Source organism: Sciurus vulgaris (genome assembly GCF_902686455.1).
Source record: "Sciurus vulgaris genome assembly, chromosome: 3".
Taxonomy (NCBI): domain Eukaryota; kingdom Metazoa; phylum Chordata; class Mammalia; order Rodentia; family Sciuridae; genus Sciurus; species Sciurus vulgaris.
The window spans coordinates 182,048,369-182,068,571 of NC_136463.1; the positions used below are offsets into that span (position 1 = coordinate 182,048,369).

General features: G+C 41.2%; 1 protein-coding gene, 1 long non-coding RNA gene and 1 pseudogene across 8 annotated transcripts in view; 2 read left to right on the forward strand and 1 right to left on the reverse strand.

Moving 5' to 3' along the window:
* The window catches only part of DIS3L2 (DIS3 like 3'-5' exoribonuclease 2), a 362,072-nt gene that overhangs the window by 102,363 nt on the left and 239,506 nt on the right, over positions 1-20,203 (forward strand). The window lies entirely within an intron of this gene.
* LOC306658353 (large ribosomal subunit protein uL3-like) lies at positions 1,242-3,924 on the reverse strand (annotated as a pseudogene). Its single transcript has 2 exons — positions 3,903-3,924; positions 1,242-2,627 (listed from the first exon to the last, which is right to left on the reverse strand). The product of its transcript is annotated as a large ribosomal subunit protein uL3-like (transcript).
* LOC306658132 lies at positions 5,316-13,335 on the forward strand. Its single transcript, XR_013762975.1, has 3 exons — positions 5,316-5,990; positions 8,838-8,933; positions 12,238-13,335. It is a non-coding gene; the product is annotated as an uncharacterized lncRNA (long non-coding RNA).

Here is a 20,203-nt window from a genome sequence, read left to right on the forward strand (position 1 = left end):
TGTTTTCCAAGTTGTTCATGTTTTTGATGCAATAATAAATGATTATTTCTTTAATTTTGCTTTTTAGTCACTCATAGTATAGAGAAGTTTCTGTACATTACAATGTCCTATGACACAGTTAATCCTTTTAGTGGCTTCTTCAAAGATTTTATAGAATTTTTTCTCTCTGTGTATATGTAATACTGTCAAGAGAAATTAGATTTAAATGGTAAAGTGCCCCTGGGTTCAATCCCCAGTACTAAAAGAAAAAAAGAAAGATTTAAGTGGAGAGAAATATTTTCTTCACAGATTGAAAAACTTCAGTTTATGCCTTTTGGTCCCAAATTGACCTGTAGATTCAGTACAGTTCCAAAATTGACCTGTAGATTGAGTGTAGTCCCAATAGACTTTCCTCATAAAATAGATAACATGCATCTACACACACACACACACACACACACACACACACACACACACACACACACAGGAGTGGGATCTCTGTACATTGTTATTGGGAATAAAGGCTGTTTTGCCTGTTCCATTCCAATCTGTATGCCTTTTAGTTGTTTCTAGCCTTATAAGAGATCTTCACTGCAGTGTTGAACACAGAGGTATTCAGAATGGATATTCTGGCCTCGTTCTTAATTGTAGGTGAAAAATAGAATGATTATGATGTTAGCTTTAGGTTTTTCATAGATGCACTCTATGAAACTGAGCAAATACCCTGATAGTAAATTTTGATCATGAATGGAAGTTGTATTGTGTCAAATGCTTTTGTCTACTGAAATGTTCATATGGATTTTTCTTTTTTCTGTTAACATGTTGAAATTGCATGGATTGAATTTTTCTTTTTGTCTTATTTTTATTTTTCATTGTATTTACATAGTATTTATACATAATCTTGTTTTCATACATGTGTTTATTGTGTAAGATCAACCCAGGGTAATTAGCATATTAAATGGATCGAAATTACACTGTTAAATTAACCTCTCCTTAACTTGATTTGCTAGAAACTTTTTGACAAATCTAACATGTATATTCATGTTAATTTGTAGCTTACTATTCTGTAATGCCCTTGTCTAGTTTTGGTATCAGGATAATCCTGGTCTTATAAAATGAGTTGGGAAATATTTCCTCCTCCTGTATTTTAAGAAATTTTTTTTTTTTTTTTTTTTTTTTTTTTTTTTACGGTACTGGGGATTGAACCCAGGGCCTTGTGCTTGCGAGACAATCACTCTACCAGCTGAGCTGTATCCCCAGCCCTTGAGAAACTTTTACAAGATTGGTATTCTTATGTGTTTGATAACATTTACTAGTGAAACCTGGACTTGGATTATTCTTTTAAAAGGCTTTAGTTCTAGTTTAAGTTTCTTTATTGACATAAGACGTGGTAGTTAAAACATGATGCTTTTTTTTTTTTTCACTGAAGAAGTTTTTATTGGCCACAGCCAGCTGCTCATGCTCCAGACAGCAAGCACCTTCTTCCTTGGCAATGCAGTTTTTTCTTACGTGGCCCCATGAATGCTTTCTTCTCCTCCATAGTCTGGAAATGGCCATGCCAAACTTAGAAGTGGTGTCAATGAACTTAAGGCCCTCCTTCTCCAGAGTGCACCATTTGGTCTGTACCAGTAAGGGCTTGTGTAGTATGAGCATACACTTCTTGGTTCCCACCACACAGCCTTTCAGCATGACGAAGTCATTGGTCACTTCACCACAGTGGACGAAGCCACCCAGAGGGTTGATGCTCTTGTCAGACAGGTCAGAGTCAGTGGAAGCTTTATTCTTGATTAGTTTGCCATCCTTGATGAGGTAGCCCTGGCCAGTCTTGTAGACCTTGGTGTTGATCCAGTGCGGTGACGGTAGCCTTTCTGCCCACTCCAAGCCAAGGATGCCAGGCTCCTCTACAGGAAACCTTGCGCAGCCCTCAGTGGTTCTTGCGCGACAGCTTCTTGGTATGCCAGTGACTGGTGACCCCTTTGTAGCCTTTGCCCTTGGTCACATCAGTCATCTCATCCTGCCCAGACACCTGGTTCACAGGGACCTGCTACTTCAACCTCTCCCGGCCCAGACCAGTTTCTGAGCCTGGATCTCCATCAGGTGGGCTTTCTTCTGGCACAGAGGAAGCAGCACAACTGGGTGTGGGCGACAGAGCAGACGACCTGGCGGTATTTCTTCATGCTGCCGAAGTCCTCCATTTGCTTCTTGCCCTTGTCATCCTGCCGCGTCTTGTGGTATTTGGTGAGGGCCTTCTTAGATTTGTGCCAGTTCTTATAGAGGCTCCTTTTGCACTCATCGCTGACATGCTCAGCAAGAAGGTCTGGAAAGTTCAGAAGCCTCGAGGGGTTTCCATGTAGCCCACAGTGCCTACAGCCACCACGGGTGGTGTCTCTACTACGGTCACAGCCCCCACAACCTCCTCCTTGTTCACCTTGGATCCTGGCCTGTGGACTTTCTGCAGGATGTGGGTCATGCCAGCCTTGTACCCCAGAAAGGCTGTGAGATGGACAGGCTTGGAAGGGTCATCTTCACCTTCCCACGATGCCTGCTGCTGCGCTTCCCAGGCAAGAAGCCCATGGATCCAGGTCTGGGAGCAGAGAACTTCCTGTGATTTATCTGATGCCAAATCCTGCTGGTAGAGGTACATGATGCTATTTTCGACACTTTTTATATTGATGACAGGTATCGATCTGAAGGCTATTCAGATTTTCTACTTCTTCTTGTGTTTATCTTGATAATTTATTATAGTTGGAGAATTTGTCCATTTCATTTAATTTGTAGAATATTGGTCATAAAGCTATTCATAGTAGTTCTATATTATCCTTTTAATGTCTGTAGGATTTCTAATAATTATCAATCACTCTTTTGTTTCTGATAGTAGTCATCTATGTATCAGTCTAGTGGAAAGTTTATCAATTTTATCAGTATTTTAAAATAATAATTTTTGATCACATTCATTTTTTATTTTTCAGCTTTTCTGTTTCATTGATTTTTTTTTTTTCTCTCAAGTTTATTGTATCTTTCTTTCTAATTATTTTGGGTTAAACTATCATCTCATTTGCCCTTTGTCCTCAAACTTAGGATATGTGTTAGTTAGGTTTCTTTTACTATGATAAATACCTGAAATGATAACTTAGAAATAGAAAAGGTTGAGCTTGTCTCACAGTTTTTGGGGTTTCAGTCCATGGTTGGTTGCTTTGGGCCTGTGGGCACATCATGGTAGGAGTGTATGGCAAAGCCAGACTGCTAACTTCATGGCCAAGAAGTGAAAGAAAATGAGGAGCCTGCAGTCCCACAGTACTCTTCCAGGACACACCTCCAGTGATCTAAAGGCCTCCACTAGGCCATACCTCTTGACGTTTGTACCACCTCTCAGTAGTGTCAAGCTGGCTCCAAGTCTTTAACACATGGACCTTTTAGGGACTTTTCAAATCCAAATTGAAGCAAGGCTGAAGCTTAGCCAGTTGATGTTAGCCCTTCTTTTTCTTTTGTCCCCCACTTTTCATTATAGGCACATCTTAGAGCTACATAGTTTCTGCCAAACACTTCTTTAGATGCATCACATAAATATTGATGTTTTATTTTTATTATCATTCAGTTCCAAATACTTGAAAGATTTCTTTGACCCATTTATTATTAAGTGTGTAGTTGAATTTCCAAACACGAGCTTTTCTAGATCTGCTGTTATTAATTTCTAACATAATTGAGTTCAATGCCAGTGTTTTGAAATCTGCTGAGGCTCATTCAGCTCAGCGTATAGTCTTGGTAAGTGTTCTACGTACAGTTGAGAAGAATCTGTGTTCTGCACTTGTTCAGTGTCATGCTCTGTAAATGTCTCTCAGGTTAAGGTGACTGCATGTGTTGTTCAGGTCTTCTTTGTCCTTGCTGATATTTTGTGTGGTTTTCTTATTTATATGTGAACATACCTGTGATTGAGAATTTATTCATGTCAGTTTTTAAATTAATTTTTAATATTTGTTCTAATTGGCTATACATGACAGTAGAACGCATTTTGACACACTGTACGCAAATGGAGCACAACTTCTTCCTCTGGCAGTATATGGTGCCGAGTCACACCAGTAGTGTAATCATACATGTACATAGGGTGATGATGTCTGTCTCATTCCACTGTCCTTCCAATCCCCACTGCCCCTCCCCTCACTCCCCTCTGCACAGTCCAAAGTTCCTTCATTCTTCCCTACCCACCCACTATTCCTTCAGTTTTTGCTTTGTTATATAGCTGAATCTTTTCTATTAAGTGCATATATATTTACAGTCATTCTGTCTTACTAATGCATTTCCTCTTATCAACATGAAATGTTCTTTGTTCCCAGTAAATACCTTTTTTTAAAATATTTACTCTTACTTTAATGCACTCACTTCAACTTTATGAGAATGTTTTCAGAGATGGGAAATGAGGGAACATTTCTATACTGATATGAGGGGGAGCAATGACTAGGGGACTGAGGGTATTACTCTTAAGTACGAAGCCCTCACGGCAGGAAGTAGTGGCCGGAGCACACGTGCTGGGGTTGGTCTTGTGTGGGGGAAGGGGATCACTTCATCTCTGGTTTTAGGCAAGAGGAAGGAATGGGTAGTTATAGATACCACTCAGATTTTTAGAGTTGGCCATATTTGAAATCTAGCAATAGGTATAGAGTTTCTGTTGTGCCAGAAACCACTAATCAGAGAAATATAGTCTCAGTTTCTGTTAATAATGAGAATAGTAGTTCAAGTTTTGCATGACTTCTCAGGTTAGTGTGCCTAATCTCTTAGTAGTGAACTGATGATATGGAATATTCTCAGGCTTTGGAGTTGTGGCCCTTATATTAGTTCCTAAAATGTTTTCATTGTTGTCTGATTTTCTGAAATGGTCTTATTTGAGCTTACTTTTCAGTAAGGTCTGGGATAGTGAAGTGTGTCTCTAAGATGAGAAATATATTTTGCTGCGTGTTGGTATGATCTAAAGGGATCTGAGGTCAGGTACTGTGTTCAGTCTCTACTCATACAAAACGTTAGATACAAATGACCTATTTTTTTTTTGTTTTTGTATTTGACAAGGTGTTTAAACTTTTTAGGTTATTTTCTTTCTTTTATATTATTACATCCCTGATTTGATTCTGCATCAAAAATTGTGATTCTACAAGGGGAATAATCTTTGACTCAGGCAAGCACTGAAAATTTTATAAGTAGCTTTCTATAAATAAAAATACAGAGAATTGTCTTTTAAAAGAATTCTATTTGGAGCATGTCTAAGGAGACTTAAACTTTATCCTTTAGTAGGACCAAAAACTAGACCACATTCCTCAGAATGTGGAGTGAAGTGTCAGTGAATTGGTGAAGTGTCAGTCTAGTCCACCTGCTTGTCGTGGTGATTGGTGCAGAAGTGAGCCGGCAACCTGGATCAGTCGTGGCAGATCTGATCCCGTGACTGTACTGCAAAGTGCCTTAGCAAGAGTTTCTCTCTTCCTCCCCGGGTCTCTAAGAGAATGGGACGTAATTCTAGAGCTGCTGGTATCCTCCTTGCATCCTTCATCTTTCTCTGTGGGGAAAGAGGCCACCCTAGTAAGCGATCTAATACTGAGAAAACTGAGCTGAGACGCACACATGCATGCACACATATGCACATGTAGTCCTGTAAATACCGTCTGAGCCCCTCAGTGTGATCAGATTAACTGCATTACATAAGCTAATAAATTACTCTTAAAAAACCAGACAATTCAAGTTGATTTTCCAGTCTCTTGCAATTAAAAGAAGAATTACAAATACATTGGATATGTTTTAGAGACTTAAGTCAGAATGCAATAAAGAGTAAAAGACAAGCAGCCACCTCATGTACAAGGTCAAGATCTGAATGGTAAGATCAGGAATAGAAAAGTAGTTTCTAGTTAAGAGAAGTCTGTGGAAGATTTTTAGTAAGAGTATAATATAATCTGACTTTTATTCCTGGAGATCTGTAGGATGCTGTCAGAGAATTCCAGGGAATTTGTGGAGATATAAGAGCTTTTAAAAAGGTAAGTGAAGGATTTGGTGACTAGAATGTTAAGCACTGGAAAGGGTGAAAGGTTGTAAGCCTGGAAGGAGCTGAGGATGGTGTAAGGAGAAAGGGAAGAGCAGGAGCAGGTGTTGGTGGATGTTTTGAGTTTCAGGTGGTAATGGCACAGTGAGTTGTCTAGGAAATACTGCTGAGTTTTGGTAACAGAAAGCAGTCAGGAAAAGAATGAGTTTTCCTTTCTTCTCTTACTTCCCTCCCCATTCTGCCAGGGGAGAAAGAAGGTTGAAAGAAGCTATAACTCAATACCAGCCGCCACCCAACTTGAGAAGGATGTGGGGATTTTCTCAATGTGATGTCCCATGAAGGTACTGTGGGTAAAGGGGATAACACTAGTGTCACGTAAAGGAAGATCTAAGTGGAACATCTAGGCTCATGACTTTCCTACTTACTTGCTTTGTAACCTTTGTTCAAGCCTCTCAACTTCTCCAGGTGCTTTTCAGGGGAGGGGCCTTGCTGGGGATGGCACTGAGATGCATGCTAGGCAAATGTTCTACCACTGAGTTACACCCTGAGCTCTGTCCCCTCCAGTTGTAAGATGGTAGCAGTAAATACTCTACCTACTATTAAGTTATTGTAGAGTTTCAAAGAGGAGATGTATATAACTTATTTTGTAACTTACAGAAAGTTGCACAAAACTGTTCGGCATCACTGATTTAAAATGGGCAGGCTGGGCACAGTGGTGCACCCCTGTAGTCCCAGAACTTGAGAGGCTGAGGCAGGAGGGTCACTTCTAGGCCAGCCTGGACAACAGAGTGAGACCCTGTCTTGATAAATAAATGAGACCAGGTGCTGGGGCTGGGGCTCAGTGGTAGAGTGCTAGCCTGGTACACGGGAAGCACTGGGTTTGAGCCCTAGCACCACATAAAAACAAACAAACAAACAAACAAACATATATACGTGTATTTTGTCCATCTATAACTTAAAAAAAAAAGCTAAAAGAAAATAAATGAGACCAATCTTTTAAATTGTCTGTGTTGTTGCATGTCTTTTCTAGGCTTGAAGGTAATTCTTGGAGCTCATTTGCACTGTGATGCAGTGCTCTTCAGGGTGGGTGCTTGGACAGAGCCATTTTGTAAGGCAGAAGCCATCTGGCCCTATAAAAGAGGCAAGAGACTCTTGGGAGTTAGAAGTTTGATTGTTAGAAATTGTAGCCAGTATTGGATGTTGCAGACTACACAGTGATATCATCTTGTGTGTGTGTGGAGGGGTAGAAATTGGGGAAATCCTTATTACTTAGACAAATAGTTATCTTTTTGACTGTGTGACATTTGTCAGCACTCACTTACTCAATGAATGCATATTGAGCACCTACTATGTGTTAGGCACTGTATTAGATGCTGGGATATAGCAGTGAACAAATGGAAAACTTCTTTGTCTTTCTCAATTCCACTGGGAAAGCATCCCAACATTAGGTAATAGAGTCTACGTAGCAGGCTCAATAAGTAATAAGTACTAAAGTGGAAAAATTAAGAAGAGAAATATGAATATGGGGAGTGAGTGTGAGATTTTAGGTAGGGTGGCCTCATAGGGAAGATGCTTTGAAAAAGAACTGAGGGAATGAGATAGCCCTCCTCATGGGGACCTCAGGGAGCATCAGTGTGACTCAGGGAGCAGCAAAGAGGCCAAGGTGGAGAATTTTGGCCAGGGAGGTTAGAGAGCTTGGGGGTGAAGGTACAGATGAGTAGGGCTTGTGCATCATTATTGTTAGGAATTTGGTTTTAGCTCTAACTGAGATGGAAAGGCTTAGAGGGTTAGAGTGGAGAATTAGCACGACGTGACTTATGTTTAAAGGGCTCAGTCTGACCACTGTGTTGGGAATAGGCTGCAAGTGGGCAAGAGCGGAAGCTGGGAGACCTGCTCAGGTGAGAAGTGATGGAGACTGAACCAGGATGGTTGCAGTGAAGGTCGAGCTGACAGAATTGACAGGTGGGATGTGGGGCAAGGTGGGGTGGGGTGGGTGTTAGGAAGTGACATCAGTTGACTGAGTGGTAAGGATGGCACAGGGCTTTTGGCTTACGTCACTGGAAGAGTGGAGATAGTTTGTGTGAAATGGATAAAAGCTGCTTGTGGATGAACTCCCTGAGGCAAAGTTCCTGATAACACACACATCTTTGAAAATGTCTGCAAATATGTCTTTAAGATGTAGTGTCCATGGTTGTATTAAAGTGAAAGAGGCTCATTGGCAAACCCTGTCAAGAACTCCCTGTGGAAATATCAATTGCTTTTCTTGGCTCCAAGGTATTTCCTGAACAGTGTATTATACTTTGTCCCAAGTGTGCCATTAAAAGATTTGAAAGTTTATTCAAACGTGTGGCAGGTAAGTGCTGTCACTGAAGCCTAGCTAGAGGATCCAAGAAAGGAAAAGCAGCCCCTTAGCTGGACTTCCTGACTTGCATTTGCACTGCATCACAGGCTCTGGTGGTGGGCTGGGGTGCACGGTCTCCTGGGCTCAACCTTGTGCTGATGTTGTCTCAATTGCCCTAATTTCAGCAGAAGTATCTGTGCACAAAGATATCTGTGAATCTTTTGGAAAAGTTTCATATGATAGCAACCCCCACCATAAGGGAAATTATATAATAGAGTTCAGATGCTGGAATACTTTTCCATGTAAATACAGACTTTTGTATGATTTTAAATAACACCCTTCAAAGATGGTCTTTGTATTCAAGGAAGTGTTTTTCTATATCAGTAAACAGGGAAGCTGTGAAATTCTAATGGAAATGTTATCTGATATTTTTATTTAGGATTCTGTTTGAATATTTGGTTTCAGGGATTTTTTTTTTTTTTTTTTCTGTTTGCTCCCCAGTTTAGAAATACAATATGTTAATTTTAAAAGGAAAGGAAGAAAGATCTAATGCACATCAAACAGTTATGAAGTGGCCAGTTCCTCCTCTTGATTCTGGTGAGTTTAAATTGCTTTTTGCAGTTGATCTAATTTACTGCACAGTGTAGACAGTTTCCCTCACCCTGAGTGGCAAAAGACTACTTCACAACTAGAAGGATCAGGAAATAGCCCTTTTAGCTGCTGCCAGAATTAGGCTTTCTCTTCTTTTGGCTATTTGTGACTGTTGCTAAGGCTGATGTGTTCGAATTGGGGCACAGTGAACTTATATTGAAAACTAAGTTATAATTTAGGTGTGAAGGCCTAGAATCACTTTAGAAAAAAAAGCATTTATTTGGTGTCTTCCAGTTTTATTCACTTGTATTTTTTCATGTTTGCCACTTATGGTGTCAGCTCTCTACCTATTGACCGTTTCCTGGTTTCCAGACACGTTGTGTTAATGGAAGACATCGCAGTACATGTAGCATCTTATGAATATGCATTCATTTTGTGGTTCTTACTACTTGGTAATTATTTCATTTGTCTCTTGTTACTTTATTTTTGCATATTCTTCTTTTAAAGCTGATTCAAATCTTATTCTCTTCAGAAGAAAATGGAGTAAATATATGTTATATTTTATGTGCTAGGCATTGTGGAAGACTCTGGGAAATATAAAGGAGAATGCCAACTGGTTTGCTCTCTGGTGGAGGAGAGCAATAGGGAAACAAATAAATGGAATTTAGCTGAATCAAAGAACTCTACAAAGAAGGAATAGCCAAGAACTAGCAATGGTCCAGAGGGAGGGACAGAACTGTTCTGCAGAGAGGGAGGATAGCAGAGGAACAGTCACAGAACAGCTGGCTCTTGAATTTTACTTGCCAGGCAAACCCAAGGTGCAGAGGCATTTCACATAACGGGTGTCAGTGGTGGAACTGTGTGTGCAAAGTTCACTTGGAATCTGTCTTCAGCTCCTGTAGGAGATTTCCTCCAGAGAGTTTGGGACCACGAGCACTAGATTTAGAACCCTAGACCTGTGCATGTGTGACAGCCCTGCCATTTAGGGTCTGTGGGTCGCATTGTGTCTGAACTTGTTTCCACCTCTGTGAGTTGGAGATGATGATTCTCCTTCGCATCACCCAGGATCAGTGTGTGGATCAGATCTGCTAATGTGTATGACAGCACAGGGGAGATTGTGCAGCATGAAAGTGACAGTCATACTCTATAAGTCTTGATGCTTATTTTGATTCACATATTCACAGTACATTTAAATTCTCTGCATTTCCCTAACTCCTGTCTTGTTGGACCCCTTTTATTTGAGTCTCAGGGCTCTGTTTTCAGCCCTGGGACACCTTTGCTTAGCCGCCAACCAGTGGTGGGTAACTCCCTAGTCTCATGTCTGTCCTCAGTCTTCAGCCCCACATTTCCACGTGTGGCCTGGGTGTTCCTCATCATCCTGAGCTTTTGGGTCTGAAGACTACATCTTCCTCCCGTTGAACTGCTCCTCCTTTTGTTTCTGTTAGCTGAGTTCAGAGTCTTGCAATGAACTTCCTCCACTGCTTCACTTGTTCTTCAGGATTTAAAAAGCTCTCCATGGAGTTCATTTTTATTATTAAATCATTCTCCTGCTGCCAGTGTCGTGGTGCACACCTGTAATCTCACCTGCTTGGAAGACTGAGGCAGAAGGGCAACGTAGCAAAACCTCTTCTCTAAAAAACAAAATCAAGCGAACAAAACAAAATATTTCACTTTTTATGTTCTTACCACATTCCAGGCACCTGAGCAAAGAGTTTTTCACACATTATCTCAGTTCCCACAACAACTTTATGGTATTCAATGGTTTTGCCCCCATTTTAAAGGTAGTAAAACTAAGATTCAAAGCAATTAAATCGTTTTTCTAAGATCGCATAGCTGGAAAGCATCTGAGCCATGATTGGACCCCAGTTGTGTGGGCTTATAGGGTTCATCTTGCTTGCTCTATCAAGTGGCACTCACTTGATAATGAAGGTGAGCATCAGCAAAAGGGCATTTGGTCCTCTTCACACCTTTCAGAACTTCTCCCCCTCCTGCTGTGCATTGTCACAATTGACTTGCCATTCCTAAATGATAGCTTGCATTTTCTTATTGCCTTGTGTTCACACAGCTGTTCTTTCTCAGCTTGTCTTTTTCATGGGCTCACCTGTGAAATCCTGAGGAAGGCAAGCTGGGGCAGTGTGGACCCAGCCAGGGCTTGGGTGTTGGTGGATCTGTTTCTGCTTGACCATGCAGCCCTGCTCTGCCCCAGGAAGGGCTGGACCAGTTTGTGTTCGTGCCAGCAATGCGTTGCTGTGCATTCTTGTTAACATTTGGTACTGTCTGGAGTTTCAGTTTTTGTCCATCTGTGGGTGTGTGGGGTATCTCACTGAGGATTGAACTTGCATTTATCTAACGTCTAATGAGGCTGAGCTCCTTTCCATCTTCATTGGCTGTTTGGCATTTCTACTTTGTGAAGTACCTTTAAGTTTTTCCCCATTTTTCTATTGAGGTTTCTGTCTTTTATTGATCTGTAGGAGGGCTTTATATATTCTAGATATGAGCAGTTCTCTGGCTTATCTTTTCAAATTTCTTTTATGGTAGCTGAGAATGAAAGGAAAATTTAAACCTTAATGGAGTTGGATTTATCTTATTTTCTTTAATGGCCGTGCTTTAAAACCTTTTTAAAACATATTTTCTCATGTCATTTTCTACAATTCTGCCAGCTGTTTAGATTAGCATCTTCTGTAGCCATTTTTCTTGCATGCTAAATAGTGTCTTGGACCCAGCCAGTGTTTTTGTCTTTGAAATAGACTTCTCCAGGGCACCTCACCATTCCTTGGCCGACACAGGCTTGTACCTGCTGCTTTTCCCAGGAGGTATGACTTTTCCTCTCTTGGGTCTCTGATTCTGAAAATAGGCCTCCTCCCTGTTGCTTTCAGTGCTAAGCTTCTCACAGCTGCCTTTCAGTTTCTCATCCATCCCTCATGGTCTTTCAAGTTCCCCTCGACCCCCTGGGTTCTGCTACAGAGACCAGGGGGCTGTTCTCTGCCCTGCAGAGCATAGGAATTGCTGTCCAGTGGGGAAAGGCATCACATTTTCCCCTTAGCATACTGCCACACCACTCTTTCCCAATTTTACCTTCTGAACAGTAGGTACATTACAGATTTATCCTTTTTGTAAAACTAACGGTGGGGTATAGTTGACCAGAGTTTCTGTGTGTACATGTGTGTTTTGGGGGGGGGGGGTGAGAAATTATAATTAATAAGTATTGCAGTGTGCTATTTCTTGAGCCTTTTTAGTAGCTGCAGTTGGCACTTAAAAAGCATTTCACATCAGTTGCTCTCCTCCTATTTCCCTTGTTTATTTTTGTTAGCATGGCCTATGTGATGCCCATCCTACCCTGCTCATGGAACAAGACTGAGAGTGAAAAAGTTCTTTGTGGCCCAGTGATTCAGTTCCTTACTTATCTGTTTCTAGTCTGTCCTCCAGAGACTACCCTAAATCTCCAAGGGGAAAATAATCTCTGTTGCGCTTGCACTCAGAATAGTAAGTGCAGGCAGCTGCCTTACCCTCTCAGGTCTGTGGAGAAACCAGAGGAATTTTAGAAGTCTTCAGTTAACCAGGTCAGTAATACATCCATTTTCCTCAGGACCTTCCTTTCATTCCAAGCCCAGAGCCCAGATCTGTCCAAAGTGGTGGCCTTTGGATCCAGATCTGTGGCTTGTGGTACTTATATTTTCTTACAGAGTTTTTGTCTGTTGCTGAGCATTTTCCTGTGGAGGAAGGGCTTACCTTTTCATCCAGATCTCAGAGGGATCTGCTCACCTTCAAAGCCGAGAGCTGCTGAATTAGACTTTTTAACTTTGTCACAGAAGAAGGTCTCTTAACGATGAAAACCAGGCTACATGTTTTTAAATCACATACTCTTGTGACTGAAAACCTCTATAGATAGAAGGTAAATAAGTGGATAATGTCTTTTCAGACAGTGGTAAGGACAACCATGAAAAGTAAAACAAGATCAGGGAGAGAGATGACAGTCAAGTGGGACTGTTTTAGTTAATGTGGTCAAGGGAGCTCTCTGATAATTTTTGTATCCTTTTTTTTCATTCTTCCACCCATTCTTCTAAATGTTTATCATCAAACATTGAGCCATTGAGCACCTAGATTGACTATGCAGGTTGCTGTAGAATATACAAAGATGTATAAAATATAGTTGGTGAATAGATAATCTTAACAGATGAGATAAATCATTTGCATAGACATTAGCATAGTAAAGAAGTTGAAAAGTGTCAAAGAAAAGGTGAAGATTATTTGCTTTGGGTCTATTAAAAAGAAAAAGGAAAATTTTTATTTGCCTGGGGTTTGTAGGAGGGATGGAGAGGAACGGGGAAGATTATGTGATGTAGAAAATCCAAGCCATTTGAACTAGGCCTCAAGAAATTGATAGGTTTTAGATCTGTGGAGATTTATATGACAGGTACCTTCTCTCATTCTTTATCTAAAAGATAGTTGAGAGGGTGGTTTCAAGATGACGGCCTAGAGGGTGGCTGCATTTCATGTTGCTCCAGGACTCAGGAGTCAAAAGAGGAGATATTGAGAGACTTGGGACCAACTCAAAGCAGCCGGGTGAGTCTCTCCCATTGGGGAGGCGTCCCGAATGGGGCGGTAGTCCCGGAATGCAGGGAACTTTGTGAAGTAGAGCTGCCGGCGAGACGCCCCTCCCCCCGCTGGAGCAGTGAACTCGGACAACTGGGAGCATCGGAGAGGAGGCCGCTCAGCACAGCACTGGGACTCGGAGCAACCACTGGGGCTCCGGCGGCTGCCCAGGGGAGGAGCGGCGAAGAGAGCTGTTTGGACTCAGAGCGACCACTTCTGAACACTCCTGCCCTGAGGAGGAGGAGGAGGAGTGTGGCCGCTTGGATTCGGAGTGACTACACCAGAGCTACAGGCGGTTGCCAGAGGAGAAGCGGCGTGGTGAGCTGTTTGGACTCAGACCACTTCTGAACACCGGGGCCTGCCCAGTGGAGTAGGAGGAGGAGGAGCGCGGCCACTTGGATTCGAAGTGACTGCACCAGAGCTACAGGCGGTTGCCAGAGGAGGAGCCGCGTGGCGAGCTCTTTGGACTCAGACCACTTCTGAACACCGGGGCCTGCCCGGAGGAGTAGGAGGAGGAGGAGGAGGAGGAGCGCGGCGGGGCGTTTGGACTCGCAGTGACTGCATTAGAGCACCAGGCAGCTGCTCAGAGGAGAAGGCGAGTGGTGAGTTGTTTGGACTTAAAGCGACCACTCCTGAACACAGGGGGGCTGCCTGGAGGAGGAGCGTGGTGGGTCGCTTGGTCTCGAGTGGCCGCACCAGAGGTCCAGGCGGCTGCCCAGAAGAGGCGTGCAGAGGGTCACGTGGATTCAGAGCCACTCAGAGCGACAGCTCCTGAACACCCGGGGGGTTACCTGGAGGAGGAGGAGGAACGGGGAGGGTCACTTCGACTCGGAGTGATTGCCCAGGGCTACGGGCAATTGGTGGGAGGAGGAGGCACACAGTGAGTTGCTCGGACTCCTAGTGATCACACCGGAATACTGGGCGGCTGTCTGGAGGAAGAGGCGTGCGGCGGGTCTCTGGGACGCAGAGCGATTGTACGGGCCCGCAGGTGGCTGCTCAGAGGAGGGGCCGCATAGCCAGGCGATTAGGTGCAGAACAGGGTCGCAGGATCTAGGAGGCTTCTTGGTGGAAGAGCCGCACAGAGACACGCTTAGGGCGGAGCAAAGGTTCCAGGCCTGCGGTAGGGCCGGGCCCCTGGGAACTTTACAGAGGAAGGCAGCCCAGCCCAGGCGGTAGCTGTAAATTGAGGGGAACCTCTAGGAGGGGAACTGACCAGCGAGACCTCCCCATCGGGTGAGTCTTCCCTGGCGGGTGAGGTTTCCCCACAAGGACGGTAAAACCAGAGACTCAGGCCCAAACAGGCCTTGCCTCAGCCCGCAGCCTAGTTCCCCTTTAGACGACCATTGGTCAACAAGTGGAGGCACCTCTGCCCACTAGCAGGGAATATACCCCACCTGAAGGCCACCACTCCTAGAGAGGCAGCTTCTTTGTGGCGCACCACATTATCAACTTCCTCCAAGACTTCAGCCTACTGAAGGGTAAGAGGGGATATATATATAGAAATCTTCAAGGACATTGTAAGTCAATAGAGGAAATCTGCAATATCTCAGCGGTCCACTGATACCTGAATAATATGAGAAAACAAGGAAAGAAAATGCCCCAAACAAATCTAGATGTTACATCAATAAAACCCAATGACAGCATGGCAGAAGAAATGACAGAAAAGGAGTTCAGAATGTACATAATTAAAATGATCAGAGAAGCAAACGATGAGATGAAAGAGCAAATGCACGCACTGAATGATGAGATGAAAGAGCAAATGCAGGCATTGAATGATCACACCAATCGACAGTTAAAAGAGCAAATACAGGAAGCAAAAGATCATTTCAATAAAGAGTTAGAGATATTGAAAAAAAACAAACAGAAATCCTTGACATGAAGGAAACAATAAACCAAATTAAGAACTCCATAGAAAGCATATCCAGTAGGATGGAACACCTGGAAGAGAGAACCTCAGACATTGAAGACAAAATATTTAACCTTGAAAACAAAGTTGAACAAACAGAAAAGATGGTAAGAAATCATGAACAGAATCTACAAGAACTATGGGATATCATGAAAAGGCCAAATTTAAGAATTATTGGGATTGAGGAAGGCTTAGAGAAACAAACCAAAGGAATGAACAATCGATTCAATGAAATAATATCAGAAAATTTCCCAAATCTGCAGAATGAAATGGAAAATCAAGTTCAAAAGGCTTATAGGACTCCAAATACACAAAATTACAACAGACCCACACCAAGGCACATTATAATGAAAATTCCTAACATAGAAAATAAAGACAGAATTTTAAAGGCTGTGAGAGAAAAGAACCAAATTACATTCAGGGGGAAACCAATACGGATATCAGCAGATTTTTCAATCCAGACCCTAAAAGCTAGAAGGTCCTGGAACAACATTTTTCAAGCCCTGAAAGAAAATGGATGCCAACCAAGAATCTTATACCCAGCAAAACTTACCTTCAAATTTGACGATGAAATAAAATCCTTCCATGATAAACAAAAGCTAAAAGAATTTACAAAAAGAAAGCCAGCATTACAGAACATTCTCAGCAAAATATTCCATGAGGAAGAGATGAAAAACAAAGAAGCAAATCAGCAAAGAGAGGAATTATCCTAAAGGAATTGTCAAATAAAGGAGGAACCAAGTTGTGTCAAATAAATAGATAAATAAAATTTAAAAATGAACCATATGACCGGGAAACCAAGTCATATCTCAATAATAACCCTGAATGTTAATGGCCTGAATTCATCAATCAAAAGACATAGACTGGCAGATTGGGTTAAAAAGAAGGATCCAACAATATGTTGCCTACAAGAGACTCACCTCATAGAAAAAGATACCCATAGACAAAAGGTGAAAGAATGGGAGAAAACATACCATGCACATGGACTCAGCAAAAAAGCTGGAGTATCCATCCTCATTTCCGATAATGTGGACTTCAAGCCAAAGTTAGTCAGAAGGGATAAAGAAGGTCATTTCATACTGCTTAAGGGAAGCATAAATCAGCAAGATATAACAATCATAAACATCTATGCCCCAAACAGTGGCTCATCCATGTATGTCAAACAAATCCTTCTCAATTTCAGAAACCAAATAGACCATAACACAATAATACTAGGTGATTTTAGCATGCCTCTCTCACCACTGGACAGATCTTCCAGACAAAAATTGAACAAAGAAACCATAGATCTCAATAACACAATCAATAATTTAGACTTAATGGACATTTATAGAATATACCATCCAACCAAGAGCGAATACACTTTCTTCTCAGCAGCACATGGATCCTTCTCTAAAATAGACCATATATTATGCCACAAAGCTAATGTTAGCAAATACAAGAAGATAGAGACACTGCCTTGTATTCTATCAGATCATAATGGATTGAAGTTAGAAATAAATGAAAGAGTAAAACACAGAAACTATTCCAACATCTGGAGATTAAACAATATGCTATTATATGATGAATGGATAACAGAAGATATTAGGAAGGAAATTAAAAAACTCTTAGAGGTAAATGAGAACAAAGAAACATCATATCAAAATCTCTGGGACACTATGAAAGCAGTACTTAGAGGGAAATTTATTTCATGGAGCGCATTTAATGAAAGAAGTAAAACTTAACAAATAAACGACCTAACACTACAGCTCAAAGCCCTAAAAAAGAAGAACAGACCAGCACCAAAAGTAGTAGAAGACAGGAAATAGTTAAACTCAGAGCTGAAATCAATGAAATTGAAACAAAAGAAACAATACAAAAAATTGACAAAATAAATAGTTGGTTCTTTGAAAAAATAAACAAAATTGATAAACCTTTAGCCACACTAACAAAGAGAAGACGAGAGAAAACCCAAATCACTAAAATTCGGAATGAACAAGGAAATATCACAACAGACAGGATTGAAATACAAAACATAATTAGAAGCTATTTTGAAAATCTATACTCCAACAAAACAGAAAACCTTGAAGACATCAACAGGTTTCTAGAGACATACGAATTGCCTAAACTGAACGAGGAGGACATACACAATTTAAATAGACCAATTTCAAGTACTGAAATAGAAGAAGTCATCAAAAGCCTACCAACAAAGAAAAGTCCAGGACCAGATGGGTTCTCAGCCGAGTTCTACAAAACCTTTAAAGAAGAGCTCATTCCAATACTTCTCAAAGTATTCCATAAAATAGAAGAGGAGGGAACCCTCCCAAGCTCATTCTATGAAGCCAATATCACACTGATACCTAAACCAGACAGAGACTCATCAAGGAAAGAAAATTTGAGACCAATATCCTTAATGAACATCGACGCAAAAATTCTCAACAAAATTTTAGCAAATCGCATACAAAAACATATTAAAAAGATAGTGCACCATGATCAAGTGGGTTTCATCCCAGGGATGCAAGGTTGGTTCAACATCAGGAAATCAATAAATGTCATTCACCATATCAATAGACTTAAAGTCAAGAATCACATGATTATTTCAATAGATGCAGAAAAAGCATTTGATAAAATACAGCACCCCTTCATGCTCAAAACACTAGAAAAAATAGGGATAGTGGGAACATTCCTTAACATTGTAAAGGCCATCTATGCTAAGCCCATGGCTAATATCATTCTAAATGGTGAAAAACTGAAAGCATTCTCCCTAAAAACTGGAACAAGGCAGGGATGCCCTCTTTCACCACTTCTATTCAACATCGTTCTTGAGACTCTAGCCAGAGCAATTAGACAAACCAAAGAAATTAAAGGGATACGAATTGGAAAAGAAGAACTCAAACTATCCCTGTTTGCTGATGACATGATTATATATTTAGAGGAACCTGGAAATTCCACCAGAAAACTCTTAGAACTCATAAGTGAATTCAGTAAAGTAGCAGGTTACAAGATCAATGCTCATAAATCCAACGCATTTTCATACATAAGTGATGAATCTTCAGAAAGAGAAATTAGGAAAACTATCCCATTCACAATAGCCTCAAAAAAATAAAATACTTGGGAATCAATCTCACAAAAGAGGTGAAAGACCTCTACAGTGAGAACTACAGAACACTAAAGAAAGAAATTAAAGAACACCTTAAAAGATGGAAAGATCTCCCATGTTCTTGGATAGGCAGAATTAATATTGTCAAAATGGCCATACTACCTAAAGTCCTATACAAATTCAATGCAATTCCAATTAAAATCCCAATGACGTACCTTACAGAAATAGAGCAAGCAATTATGAAATTCATCTGGAAGAATAAGAAACCCAGAATAGCTAAAGCAATCCTTAGCAGGAAGAGTGAAACAGGGGGTATTGCAATACCAGATATTCAACTCTACTACAAAGCAATAGTAACAAAAACGGCATGGTATTGGTACCAAAATAGACAGGTAGATCAATGGTACAGAATAGAGGACACGGACACAAACCCAAATAAATACAATTTTCTCATACTAGACAAAGGGGCCAAAAATATGCAATGGAGAAAAGATAGCCTCTTCAACAAATGGTGCTGGGAGAATTGGAAATCCATATGCAACAGAATGAAACTAAACCCATATCTCTCACCATGCACGAAACTAAACTCAAAATGGATTAAGGACCTCGGAATCAGACCAGAGACCCTGCAGGTTATAGAAGAAAAAGTAGGTCCAGATCTTCAACATGTCGGCTTAGGACCAGACTTCCTTAACAGGAAGTCCCATAGCACAAGAAATAAAAGCAAGAATCAATAACTGGGATAGATTCAAACTAAAAAGCTTTCTCTCAGCAAAGGAAACTATCAGCAATGCGAAGAAAGCCTACAGAGTGGGAGAATATCTTTGCCAATCATACTTCAGATAGAGCGCTAATCTCCAGAATCTATAAAGAACTCAAAAAACTCTACACGAAGAATACAAATAATCCAGTCGACAAATGGGCTAAGGAAATGAATAGACACTTCACAGAAGAAGATCTACAAGCAATCAACAAACATATGGAAAAATGTTCACCATCTCTAGTAATAAGAGAAATGCAAGTCAAAACCACCCTAAGATTCCATTTCACCCCAATTAGAATGGCGATTATCAAGAATATGAGCAACAACAGGTGTTGGCGAGGATGTGGGGAGAAAGGTACACTCATACATTGCTGGTGGGACTGCAAATTAGTGCAGCCACTCTGGAAAGCAGTGTGGAGATTCCTTAGAGAACTTGGAATGGACCCTCCATTTGACCCAGCTATCCCACTTCTTGGCCTATACCCAAAGGACTTAAAATCCGCATACTATAGAGATACAGCCACATCAATGTTCATAGCTGCTCAATTCACAATAGCCAGACTGTGGAACCAACCTAGATGTCCTTCAATTGATGAATGGATAAAGAAACTGTGGTGTATATATATACAATGGAATATTACTTAGCCATAAAGAATGATAAAATTATGGCATTTGCAGGCAAATGGATGAAATTGGAGAATATCATGCTAAGTGAGATAAGCCAGTCTCAAAAAGCCAAAGGAAGAATGATATCGCTAATAAGTGGATGATGACATATAATGGGGGGAGGGTAGTGTTAATCTTAGGATTAGAGTTAGGGTTAGGGAGGGGGTTAAGTATGGAGGAAGGAAGGAATGTATAGAGGGAAAAGAGGGGTGGGACGGGTGAGGGGAAGGGAAAAAATAACAGAATGAATCAAACAACATTACTGTATGTAA